A 13,676-nucleotide genomic window follows, 5' to 3' on the forward strand; every position below is an offset into this window, starting at 1 on the left:
GCCTGTCTGCATGGAGGAACTTTAGGGGACATCCGCTGTCTGGGGTGTGCGGCTACCTCCTGCCTGAAGGGGACTCGCTTGGGAAGCTGGCCCTGGGCTTGAGAAAGGCGGTTGTACAGAACCCCAGCTGGTCTCCGACGTGGTGACTGATGAACAGCGCTGATGCTAAAACTGGACAGCTCAGAAAGTGTCTGCTCAGTGACCCAAAGATCCACGGGGACTTTGCATCCTGTTGCAGAAGGGCTGAGAAAGGACAGCGGCCGCAAAGTTCTAAACATCAGATCCTAGAAACCTCCCAGCTCCAAGGAAACGCAATTTAATCACTGGGCCATCCCGAGTTTCAAAACATGAGCCTCTCTGAGTAGAAACTGCTTCATCACCCCTCTTCCCTTTCCCTAGCCCAGAATGACTCTTCCTGCCAAATCATAGTGGCGTCACTTCCTCAATTGTTTTGTATATTATTTTTATTTTTATTTTTGGCCAAAGCCAATCCTAGTTGTCATTCAAACCATCCGCAATCATTCATGCAACCAAAATTTCCAGAACACCTACCACGTGGCTCACTGTGCTAGGTTTGGAAGGCAAAATGCTGAGCGAGACAGATAGGGGCCTTGCATTTATTAAGGACAAAAGGAAAGAATGAGTGTCCTGAAATGGAGGGAACGATGGCCCTTGACCTACTCCTTGATATTTAAGAACATATCACACAATGTAAGACACTGGTAAGCACTGATAGAAAGTGAGGTACTCGGGGAGAGGACCTCTGTGTATAGGACAGAGAAACCCTGAGACATACGTGATGCCAAGCTGTAGGTTCAACGGGCTGAAGAAAGAATCCAGGCAGAGCGCCGGAGGGCAGCCCTCGAAGTCACGGCTCCCACAGTGTGATGCACGGGAAAGTCCAGAGCTCCTGAGGAGGGAGATCCCCTCCCCCCAAAACACGAGTCCCAGACTGAGAGGGGGTCGTCACCCGTGGTTGTGGGGCAGAGGAGACACATTGCATATCCGTCTTCACTTGTTACGAATGAGAAATCAATAGCAATTTCTAAAAGAGCTGTAACTGGAGGGTTAGAAATGAAATAGTGTGTCCACACCTCAAGAGACAGTATCCCATGTCTATGCACAAGAGTTGCCACAGGGAGTCTGTAGAGTGTGGTTCTGTGGGAGACGGGAACAAATAGAAGGAGACCCCACCGTGGGAACCAGAGAGATCAGAGGACAGAGAAACCCATACCCTGTCCCTATGCCACGCTAGTCTGCCAGGGGCTTAGGGACAGCAGAAGGAAAGGGAGGAAAATTCTTATTACATGGAATTTTAGACCAAAAGAGACAAAGGTTTAAACTACAAGTGAAAGTTATAGAAGTGACAGCAATGTTTTCCATTAAAATCAGAAATAGGAACCAGAGAGTTAAATTCAGATACAAAGAAAGTTTCAGTTTTGCTCATCCAAGTTTGTGGACCATCGTTACTTATAAAACTCAAACCTTTTTTAACTGGCACCGAAGAGCAGATACCCCCCAACAAATTTATTAATGGCACATGGCAGGCTCAGGCTAAACTCTAAGAGACACATCATAAATCCAAATTATCTTCTTTCTCAATCCTTCTTTGGAAAAATTATGGTAAACTTATAGACAAAGATAGTAATGGCAGCCAACGCAAGCAATTCATAATAAAAAACTACAGCGATTAATTGATTCGGCCAGAGCCTACTGCAGGGCTTTTCTCATTGCAACTTTTTGTTACAAATGAATAATCCACAGAAATTTCTAATAGGATTAGTAATAGAAGTGTTAGAAACTGAGTAATAGTTGTGTCCACATCAGAAGAAACCATGTCACAATCTGCTCTTTGAACTGGCCACAGGGAGTCTGGAGGGCCCTGTGGTTAGAACATGGGCTCTAGTGTCAGGTGACCTGAGCTCCAAGTCCAACTCTGACATACACAACAGCACTGGCAAACCTCAGAAGCATTAACTATGATAAGTGGAAGAAGTTATACTCAAAAGACTCCATGCTGTGTGATTCCATTTAAATGACATTCTGAAAAAGGCCAATTTATAGCGGCAAAAACAGCCCAGTGGTTGCTGGACCTGAGGCAGGAGCAGGGGTTGACTAGAAAGTCACTCGGAGAGTTTGCAGGAGGCAGGTGATGGAATTGTTCAATATTTATTTGTCACTAGCCACTTGTCAACACTCATAGAAATGTACACCAAAAGAGTGAATTTTACTAGACATATACTAAAAAAATCTGTTTTTAAAAAACATCCCCATTTTGCTTCTTAATGACTAAATGACCTTGCCCTAGTTACTAAATCTTTTCATTTAATTTCAGATTCTTTACCTCAAAGATAAATGAAATCACCTTTCTCATAGGAATATTAGTCAGATTAAATAAGTTAGTGCAATTTAGAGCAAATAAGGCACTTGGAACAGTGTGCCACACCAGAGGGCCTTAGTAAGCAATAGTCATCACTGTCATCATGCCTGTCTATGCCAGAAGCAGCGGATTCTGTGATTCTCGACCCCATCCCCTCTTCACCCATGCACCCACCCCCAGATGCTGGGAAGATTGGCTGTTTTACTCTCACAACTGCTTTCCTCACTAGGAATTGCTCTCCAGGGCAGGCCTCTCAGCCAGTCATTAGCCATCGGTGTCCCCTAGGTGTAACTTTGGGTTGATGTGAAGATAAAAGCCCGGCCCTTTTGTCAAAATCTGGAACAACCCTGAAGGGCTATTCCAGCTCCTGAACTTCAGGTAGGATCGGTTTGGGCCTCAAATGCAACCACATTGTGGGTGGAACACTGCTCATCTGTGACGTGTTCTTCATAGGCAGTAAAGAAAATAAGTGAGCAGACTCTGGAGCCAGACCACCTGGGTTCATTTCCTGGCTTGGCTGCGGCCATGGGATTTTGGAAGTCGCTTACCTTGTCTGTGGCTAGGATGCCTCACAGGGTTCTGGCAAGGATAAAACGAGCTAATAAATGTAAAAGCACTTTGAGCAGAACTTGGCGTGCAGCAAACACTGTGAATTGTTTACTGCTGTTGTTACCCGGCTCACAGTGATCCAACCTTCATCTGAATTTCTGAGACCCTCACTATCTGACCACTTATTTTTGCTTAGCCTATTTTGTAATATTATATTTTTAATCTCTATAGATGTTTTTCTGTTGCCTAAGCGCAACTAGAAGTACTAGTCCTATTCCTTTCAGTTTACACAATAGGATTCAGAGAAATTACTGGATTTGCCTGAGATCACACAGCCAGACAGGGGCATGCAGTTTGTTCTCAGAACTTGGCCTTTTCCCATTACATCACACCAGCTACATAAAGAGCCGCTAGAAAGCTGCTATATTTATTTATTTAAGTTTATGTGCTATGAAAAAGGCAGGTCTTACTATGGAGACTGTAATTATGTACAAGTTGAAAGAATATTAAAGGCCAATAGTTCAACACCATCTCCCTAATACTTCTCCATTTCCAACAAATCATTGGCTGTCTTGCCCCTGAGTATTTTCAGTGACAAGCACCTCAGGGCTCCCTGAAGCAGCTTGGTATTGCGAGGCTCTCTCCATCAGAAGGGAGATGTATTAAGCCACTTTCCTAACTACCGCTCTCCCTCATTGGTCCTAATTCTGCCTGTGGAGCCACACCAAATAAAATAAATCTTTCATCCATGTACTAGCCCTCCAAATATTTGAGAGAGTTATTATATTCCCATCCTAGTTTCCAAGCTAAACAATGCAGCCGTCTTCCACCAACCCTGCCTCACAAAGCTCGCAGTCACCTCTCCATCCTGTGTCTGTGCCTCTGGACACACTCCAGTCTGCCAGCATCCTGAAATATAATACCTGAATCTAAACACAGATTCCCATCTCTGCATTGAGCAAGTCAGGGGGGAAATGACACTAAAACCCTCATTGATGTAAACACTAGGCTTCGTTAATTTAGCTAAGAAACCCTACCTTTGTGTGGAAGTCATGTCACCCAGGGGAGTCATGTGGAACTTACCCTCAACTAGACTCACCAAGGGTTTGTTCCAAATCTCCTTTCCCATTCCCACGCTATCCTACCATTGAGCTGTTTCATGATGATTATCCACTTAAAATTTTTCTGTTTAGATATAACCCGTTACTATCACTATGTCATAAATATTCTGTCAACTAATCTTCATCTAAAACATTAACTTCTTCCAACTCGGGTCCATTTGAAAATTTCATCAGCCTGCTATTGAGGTCTACCTCTAAAGCCTTTATGGAAAGAATGGCGTGCAACAGCAATAGTACTGAGTATTTTGCTAAGAGGCAATGAAGAACCATTGGTGAAATTCACAGGATCTTCTTCAGACCAGCCCCGAGGACTATGAACTGTCCAGAAAGAAGACATAGACTGTGCGCAGAGGTTAATGAAAACAGGACACACTTGAAAAACTAAAGTAAATCCCTACCCTAGAAGGAAAAAGTGCAAGGGGGAAGCGTGAAGAGGTTTGAGGCCGAGAGGTTAAGAGGGGCTAGACCTCGTTGGGCACGCTAGGGAGTTTGGACGTCATGCTGAGAGCAATGGAGAGCCTTAGACTGAACTTACATGAGAGTAACATGATTGAACGTGCATTTTACAAAGATCACAGGCAAGACTGTCCTGGGGACTCCTGCTGAAACAGGGAGGGAGGCAGAGTTGACACTAACGTTCTGTCCGATGCAGAGTCTGTAGTCTATCACCTAGCGAATCAAGAAACCCAACGGAAGGTAGCTTCTTCTGGGGGGATTTGCAGTTCCCCTTTCCTCGTAAAATTGCTTGGACTCACTATTTCCATTGTGTGTTTGTGTGTGTGTGTGTGTGTGTGTGTGTGTGTGTGTGTGTGTGTAAGAGAGAGAGAGAAAAAATAAATGGATGAATGGATGAGTGAATGAATGAATTTGGGGGAGTTGATGTAGCTAACATCACAATATCTTGGCACCTGTGCATGTCACGGTAGACTAGGTTCTCACCGTCACTGACATGCTTCCTGCTCAGCAAGCCAGGCTCCTAAGAACAGAAACCATCAGTGAACCTAATTCATAAGCTGCAAAGTACACAAGCTCCAGCTACCAATGTTGAAAGAATAAAGGAAGTGACAAAGGGTTGAGAGAGACTTGATTAAAATTTCAAGCATCATGTTGTCCAAAAAAAAGTAACAGATGACAGGGGCTAAATCCGGGATTCCTTATGTCAGTTGTTAGGAAAGTTATCCATAACCTGTAAACAAGCACAAGAGGATAGGTGCACGTTGTTTCAACATCACACTGAAACAGTGTTTAGCAGGCCCATGCGAGGGTTACTTAATTTGCTAAAATAATCTACCAATGTTTGACTGTGCTATTTAAAAATTAAAGGCTCTGGTTCTGTAAAGTTACATGTGTCTTATAGACCTGTGTCTGATACAGAAGCAATATTTTCTGTACAAGAAAAAAAGTAGCCACAACTGTTATGGTTCATTGTACCACTGGAGATTAAACAGTTTGTTTTTAATGTAGCAATATAATTTATTACGGTCCTTTATTACACTGCCTATAAATACCCAGCTCTTCAACTGCTCTTTGAACCAGCCTTATGATTTTACTCTTTTCCTCATTAATTAATGGGTGTGATAAAATCTCTGGCATGTGTTTATTCTGTATTTGTATGGAAGTCATGTTTTACCTTTTGTCAATTATACGTGGACATTCTTAGCACTAGATAATTTAGTGTCGTTCTTCACTGTACCCTGTCTTGCTGCTGGATTTAAGGTCATTGTTGGCGATTTTTTTTTAATGTGTCTGTCCTCGCCTTTCCTCATCTTGTGACAGCCATATCAATTAGAGCAGCGCTGGGCAGACCCCTGCGTCCTTACTTCTGGAAACTAAAAGAACGCAACGCATTAGGGAGAATATCTGTGCCTGGGGCAGAAGGGAAGCAGGTGTACAGCTTTTCCTTTGGGCCACTTCTTCATTTCACTGCTGGATGTCCTCACAAGGCAAAAAAAGAATTTTTTTTCATAGAAATGCCTTCCAAGTTCTTAGGGAATTCCTGTCCACTTGAACAAATGGAATATATGTTTAAAACCAAATCAGAATGTCCCTTAGTTACAGCCCTGCCAGAGTGGGGGTCTGGAGTCACCCCTCCTGTTCAGTTTTCCAAAGTTCTCACCCTGTGCGATGAACGTGCACGAGAGCAGGTGTTCGGTACAGGAATAAGACTGCTTGATGGTGGTTTCTGACAGGCGCATGAAAACCAATGAGAAAAATAAAAGACTGGATTATGAAACATTTTCTCAAAACCCAATACATAAAATAAAATTTTGCTTCGTTTCCTATGCTTTCCAATGAAAACAAATAGTGATATTAATGACCATCACCTGAATTTTCCATACATTTTGAGTCTGCTGTTTTTCCCCAATGTAAAAAAAAAAAAAAAAAAAAAGTTTTATCCCCCAACCATCATATGAAAAGCACAGAGGGAGAATCGGCTACCCTGGTTCATGCTAATTCACAGTGAAATTGCTTTTTTTGTCTAATGCCATTTAGAATAACTTGGTCTTCTTAAAGTCTGTTATCTGGGGTTGTGTGGCTTTTTAAAAATACAATATTGGTTTTAATAACCCAGATTTGCAATGCTTTTGATTGTTAGCATAAATTTCATCTCCTGTTTATGCCGGAAGCATTTCCTCTTTCAAAACCATCCAGCCAGTAAGTGTTATACTGTGCTTTCTCTGGCTTTTAGGGGGCCTGACAACTTCAGTCCTCCCATCCAGGGACATTAGGGCACAGAGTATGATTCTCAAACGGGCTGTAAGGAGACTGCCGGTACTATTGCAGCGGGAATCTTTTTTTTTCTTCTCTTTTTTATGTTTTTATTGATTTCAGAAAGAGCAAGGGAGAGAGAGAGTGACAGAAACATCACGGATGAGATTCATTGATTAGCTGCCTCCTGCGTGCCCCCTACTGGGGATCGAGCCCCAAACCAGGCAGGTCCCAAGACTGGGAATGTAACTGTGACCTCCTAGTTCATAGGTCACCACTCAACCACTGAGCCTTGCCGGCTGGCCTGCAGTGGGAATCTTTTGTGTTGTTTTCTGAAAATATCTCTGATCGATGCTGGGCCAAAGAGCCTCCTGAAACTGCAGCTCTGGACAAATCCAGAGTGAATATTTGTTTCCCCCCAGCAGTTGTCTGAGTCCCTGTGACAGCACCTACATTTGGGTTGCCTGCCTCATACATGCTCTCGGTGGCAGTGGCAGTGGGCGAGGGGGCAGGAAATGGGAGGGGATTAGGCTCTGCAAAGGGAATCACCTTTATGACGAGCCTGGGTCCGAGCACACCACACCCCACAGCCCAGGGACTAATCTGGTAACAGAAAGGAAGCCAAAACGGGAATGACTGCTCGTATTTAGTAAATACACTGTCTGAAACGAATTTGAATTGTGAGGAGAAGCAGTTTTCTCTCCTCTGGACTGTCTTTGATTTCATTTATTTACTTAATTACTTCAGCCCCATCTCCATTCTAAACCAACCTGCTGAGGCTTGGGGTGATTTCCGCTGTGCTCCACTGAGCACGCACCCCAGATCCAATGCGCTACTCCCAGTTCCAGGACTGTTTTTAGCTTCCACGCAATTAAGCAGGCACACAGAAGCTCTCCCAGGCCGAGCCTGCACCCACAGCAGCCATCGTCGCACAGCGAGGGAGGGGGGAGAGGGAGGCCCGTTCATCTTTTCCATGGCCCGGATACCAGCTTTGTTTTAGCTGAGATCCAGGGGGTGATAAAGAAAGGGCAGGTTCCATCGTCCTTCTGTAGGCAGCCTCCTGCCGTCACTCACCGGCCCTCAGTCCATTTGGAAGGAAAGGCTGTGGACCCTATGTCTTCGGAGAGCAGCCTGTCATTCTTATTAAAGCAAACAGGCAAGGAGCGGGAGTGGCCCAAGCAAGCAGCCCATGTGGCTGCACACGAGCACACGGGTTGGGAGCACACGAGCACACGGGTTGGGAACACACGAGCACACGGGTTGGGAGCGGTTATCCATTTCCTGTGGGGGAGTCGGCAGGGAGCAAACTGCCACTCAGGGGGCACAGGGTGCAATGCATGACTAAAAGGTAATCTGAGTCAATATCTATCCTAAGCCTAAGAGGAGGGGGTGGGTGGCTGTTCCGAAGCTGCAGAAAGGGTGGTTTTGCTAATTCAGCCAGTGTTTATTCACCCAGCATTTTTATGTGCTGGGAAACAGAACATTAAAATGACCAGTAACGAGGCCTGGTCCCTGCCTTTGAAGCACTGACAGTCCAGTGGACACCGTCAGGGGATGGAACTGCATTTAACTTAGGGTTGTATTCTAAAGTCAGCGCCTAGGACAATGGAAACAAATCTTACGCCAAATTGCACTTGGAAATCCTTGCAGAGGGGCTGGGTTTTCCTTCTGTGTGAGGAGTGAGTGTTCTTTGATTGGGTCCCTGGTAGTTGTCTTGCTGCAAAGTGCACAAGGTTCATATTACGTTCAGGTTCATACTGTGTGAAAAAGTGAAATATTTAAACACCAGATTCTTCTTCAGCATGGAGAGTTACCCACCAAGGAAAAACTGAGAAACTGAGAGCAGCTAACATGGCCTGAGAGTTATGTCTCCCAACTTGAACCCACTCCTTTTGCCATAGATACATGCTTTTTCAGTAGCATTGTCTCCCTTTGTCTTGCTTTTCCTCTGTCTTGGTCTTTGGATCTGCGCTCTCTCCTTGCCGTCTTCTCAGCCCCTCCCCCCTTTGTCCTTGGTTTTAACTCAAATTGCATGAGTTAAAAGCATATAAGGGGCAACTATTCTGGACCTCACTTTAAACAATGTGATAATTGCTATGACAGAATAACAGTTGCACCAAAATGTTGCAGAAGATGGTTTCATGGTATATGTAGGAGTTAACCTGCTGTGGATTCACGAGTTTAGAAATCTTCATTCCAAAGGGACACTATCATTGAAAATGACCAAGAGCCTTGCTAACTAGTGCATCACGAGGGAGACGGCCAAGGCCTTGGTGAGGTTCCCCACCCTCTCCCTACAGCTGGGCTTGGACCCGCATCACCGAACAGTGATTGCAGCTCACAGGATCAGCACCACTGTGTGCTGGAAATCCTAGCATAGTGAGTCTTCATTTTTTACAGTGCCATATTTGAAAAAAAAATCGTATGTTAATTTTTAATCTCCCTTTGGAATAATTCCAAGATGTGTATGCTTTTGATCTTCTTTTTAAAAAATCTACAATGCTATTAAAACCAAGGAGCCAGCAGAACATTCTGCCTGGAGGGTAAGAGAAGCCTTCATAGAGTAGGTTATCTTTGCACTCAGCCTTGAAGGAATGGGTTGCTGAGGATTCAGGAGGGTAGAAGAGCAAATCATTACTAGTGGCAGACGGACTTCAGGCAGGATCTTCCCCAATCACTAAGAGAGCAACCACCACTCTGGGGCCCAGGAGCCTTGAGAGTGCCCACCTTCCTGCAGAGGCTGAGAGCAGACCAGTCAGAAATTCCTGTTCCTTGGGAAATAAAGTGCCCTGTCTTCTCTCTGTCCCTTTGGTATCCCAAAATTTCCAGCTTGTTAAAAGAACCAATGTATTCTCCAGCCCAGGCAACCTAGGAAGCTCCAGGTCAGACCATAGCATATTAAAGTTAAGAAGTTACATTTGTAACTAATGATAAATATTATTCAGGGATAAATATTTCTTTTCTGACTTTAAATGGTAACTGGAAATTATATAAACCTGGCTTGAGAAGAAATTATCGAGAGATAGTGGAAGTTTTAAAAAAGTAGAGATAGATAGTTCACTGGCACACACAGTCTTTGTTATTTATCAGAAGGTAGTGGTGTTGTTTAATCTTTCATGTTGGATCTGTACCCATTCTCCTAATCCCTTCTACATCAGCCAAACAGTGATTAAGAAACACGTCCAGTCTGTTGTTCTGATACGGAAATCATGGTAAGAGGTGGGAGAGCAGCTCACTGGCATGTAGCAAATATAAGAACTGGGCCACGAGGAAAGGGATCTGGCAGGCCTGGCAGGCCTATCCGAGAGGAAACCCGAGTCTGAGAGGAAGGACATGGTATGGAGGGGACTCTTATCAGTGGAGGGCTGTGAGGTGGGGTGAGGACACCCTCCCAATTTAGACAAACCCAAGCGGAAGCTCCAGCCGGGCCACTCTGTAACACGGGTCCACGCGGGACTTAGTCTCGGGTCGGTCTCCTCCCTGCCAGCTGTGGGCAGCGACACTTCCTCTGCAGGCTGCTGAGGAGCAGAGCAGCGGAAAGTGCAGACCCCGGGGACTGAGGGCGCTGTCAGCGGAAAGTGCTCAGCGAGTAGTGAGATTAAGGTTTTCCAGAAGAGAACAGGACGCCCATAGGCTTCCATTGCAGTGGAAGGGACCTTGGTATGACTCAGTGACAACTAGGTAGCTAAACGAGGAGAGTGGGTTCTGCCTGCTTAATCACCACTGGGCACCAAGCGCCTCGCCCGGGCCCTGGCACACAGGAGTTCAATAAATGTTTTCTTTTTAATTTTTTATTCTCCTCACCTAGCTTCCCCTAATGTTAACATCGTATATCACCAATACAATTATCAAACCAGAAGGATATATTTTTGAATGAATGTTGAATATTTTTAAATAATTAAAAATATGGTTATTATCCACCGCTCCAGAATGATATCTTTCAGGAAACCAGGAATAAAAAGTCCCTTTGAGTCAGACATGCTCCTAAGTATCAGCATTCCAAAATTATTTTTGAGAGGAAGAACTAATTCCTTTCATTAACGTAGTGGCTTTAATACAGACCCACAGAGGTGGGAACTGTCTAATCTCCACGTGTAAAGCGTAGGAGCTTTGCTTTCTATCTGACCCTTGTTGATTCAGTGGGGTGTTGGGCTCAAGATTCATGGTGAAGAAATGAACTTCAGCTTATTGAGCAAACCGGGATTTACAACAACAAAATATATAGGTGCAAATTATGTAGAACATGCATTATTCTTCCTATTGTGAGGAAAGGATGTTTCTCATATCATAACTCATTGTTACAAGTTAACTCTTTGTTACAAGTGTCTTCCTATACTGCAGAGACACTTATCACACCTCTGCCAAATTTCACGAAGAGGCAGTAAGTCAGGGAGCTGCCTAATTGTGTCATTTTCCCAGCGACGGGTTGGCACCTCAACTGTTCCTAATCCATTGGCATTTCCTGCTTTCTCTTTCACTGAAAGGTTTGTGTTCTTCTGTTGAAGTAATAAATTGGAATCAGTGGGGCAGGATAGGGCATGACAACTGGTGGCAGCAAGTGGCATCTGAAATCATTGTCCTTGGTACACTATGGATATATTTAAATGAAACCTAAATAACTCATTATAGGAACATTGAAAACTTCTGGACTAGGTATTGAACCTCGCATCCCAGAACTCAGTCTCGTGGTCGGGACTCATGACTACCCTCTTCCCTTTTGCCCCCATCTTTTTGTTTTATGGCCGATCATACTATGAAGTTTCTGAACTATGAGCTGGTACTCAATTGTTATATTTTTGTGAAGGTTTTGCTACCTCTCCAGAAAGTCTTACACAGTCCCACTGTATACACCATCTTTCTAGACTGCTCTTTTCTTTAAAATGAGCACACTGTAGTAAAAAGAACAACGGCTTTAAGGCCAAAAGGATGTGAGTTTAAATCCTGGATCCAAAGCAAACACTAGCTGTGTGATCTTGTCCAAGTTACTGAACCTCTCTGAGTCTCAGTTTCCTTAGCTCTCAAGCTCTTCACAGAGTCAATATGCAGGTAAAATGAAGTAAGGTATGCCCTGATCATACTGTTTGTATCGGGAGACTAACTGCCAAGAAAATTTGTATCCTTATGTCGTTTTTTGGTTTCCTCACTTAAAAATCCCCTAATAATGAAAAATACCTACAAATATGTAATTTAGAGTATAAATAGTACCTGTATACTTAACAGCTGGAAAAAAGTCAAATGGACTATATTATTCAAGGTAGCCTAACATCTATAGTGACAAATTCCCAAATTATAGCATCTCAACTCAATTACATTTCACAGGCCCGATGTGTGATAATTGGGGAGTAAATCACGGACCGACAGGCCTTTGGTCTTGTGGTTTCACCCTCATATTGGCCCTTAAAGTTCTCTCTTTCAAGCCAGCTGATAAAAATAAAATAATAAAATAAAAAAGGCAGAGGAAACAAAGAGTGATGATCACACATGGCAGCTTTTATGAGCCATTCCTATAAGTGGCACCTTCGGTTCTCATTCAATTGGCCAAAACTCCTTACCTAGAAAATGTAGCGCTGCTGGGTGCCCAGGGAGATGAAAACAAAGATGTTGATGAACTTGGGCACACATTTCTGTCTCGGGGGCCATAAAACGTACTAGATTCATTTTTTTCAAGCGTGTTTGCCCTTAACTGTTAGCTTCCCATCGCTTGTGCGTATGCTTTGATCTGTTTTCAGGCCTTAGCATCTCACTTACATTCTTAGGAGCACATTTCCCTCTGAGCAGAACTTAACAATGGGGAACGAGGCAGGCCATAAGTCCCCTGGTGTCTAAAGTGGGAAGAGAAGGTAGCTGCTGAGAGAGGAGAGGAAAAGATAGGCAGGCTCAGAGTACAAAAGAAAATTATATATTTCCTACTACCCTAAAAAGATCATCAAAAGTCTATACAATCATAAGAATCGAGTCTTAGAAATGCTATCTTCTGTGGTGATATTAGCTTGTAAGTCCTGGTGGTCCCTAGATCCTCTGAGCTTATTATGTTCCACATTGGGAAACACTGGTGCTTCCCAGAGCCTCAGAGACACGTAAAGAAATTCATCGATCTGTACGTAGCCAATGCCTATCGTCAATGAGTGTGTTCAAAGCGCCTTCGCTTTCATGGGCTGTTTCAAACTCCTAAGAGAGGTTGCGGTAGCAACAAACATGAGCCAGACTTCCTAGCCCACTATTTTCTTTTCTTGCTTCTGGATCTTACCCACATTCTGTGTCCACGAAACATCCCTGCTCTTCTACCCACCTGCACTGTGTGCTTCATTCCACCATGTGCTTAACTGACGCAAGACCCCCACCTTGTGCACAGAGTGGCAGCACCCACATGACACATTTGTCTCATGGTGAGTGGGGACCTAAAGGACTTCCCCACACTCCCCTGCTACACTGTCAGTGTCTCACCTGTACGACTCCAGTGCCAGAACTTTCCGGTATTGGCCATGCACTGGGGTGAGGCACTGGAGACCTCTGAAAAAGCACGGCTATTATTAGCCAGCAATAACAGTCGAAACCACCATTAAGTGGTCACTACGTCCTGCCCACTTTAATGTATCATGTGATTAATCCCACCACAGCCCTAGCAGTATTATTGCCTCTATTTTAAAAATGAAAACTGAGTTTTCGTGAGGTTAAGCAAACAGCCCAGGGCCACATAGCTAATAAAATACAGAGCCAGGACTCAAACCTAATTCTGTCTGACTCCTCCCACATGAAGCAATTAATATATAGCTAACATTTGTTGAGCGCTTACTCCATGCCAGTCACTGTTCTGAGCACTTTACCTGTGTTAACTCATTGTAACCCCGTAACAATCCTGCAGAGCTGAGGCTGTTGTTGTTGCTGTTTTGTGGATGAAGATATTGGAGCACAGAATG

The sequence above is a fragment of the Miniopterus natalensis genome, chromosome 6 (assembly GCF_054644295.1).
Source record: "Miniopterus natalensis isolate mMinNat1 chromosome 6, mMinNat1.hap1, whole genome shotgun sequence".
NCBI lineage: Eukaryota > Metazoa > Chordata > Mammalia > Chiroptera > Miniopteridae > Miniopterus > Miniopterus natalensis.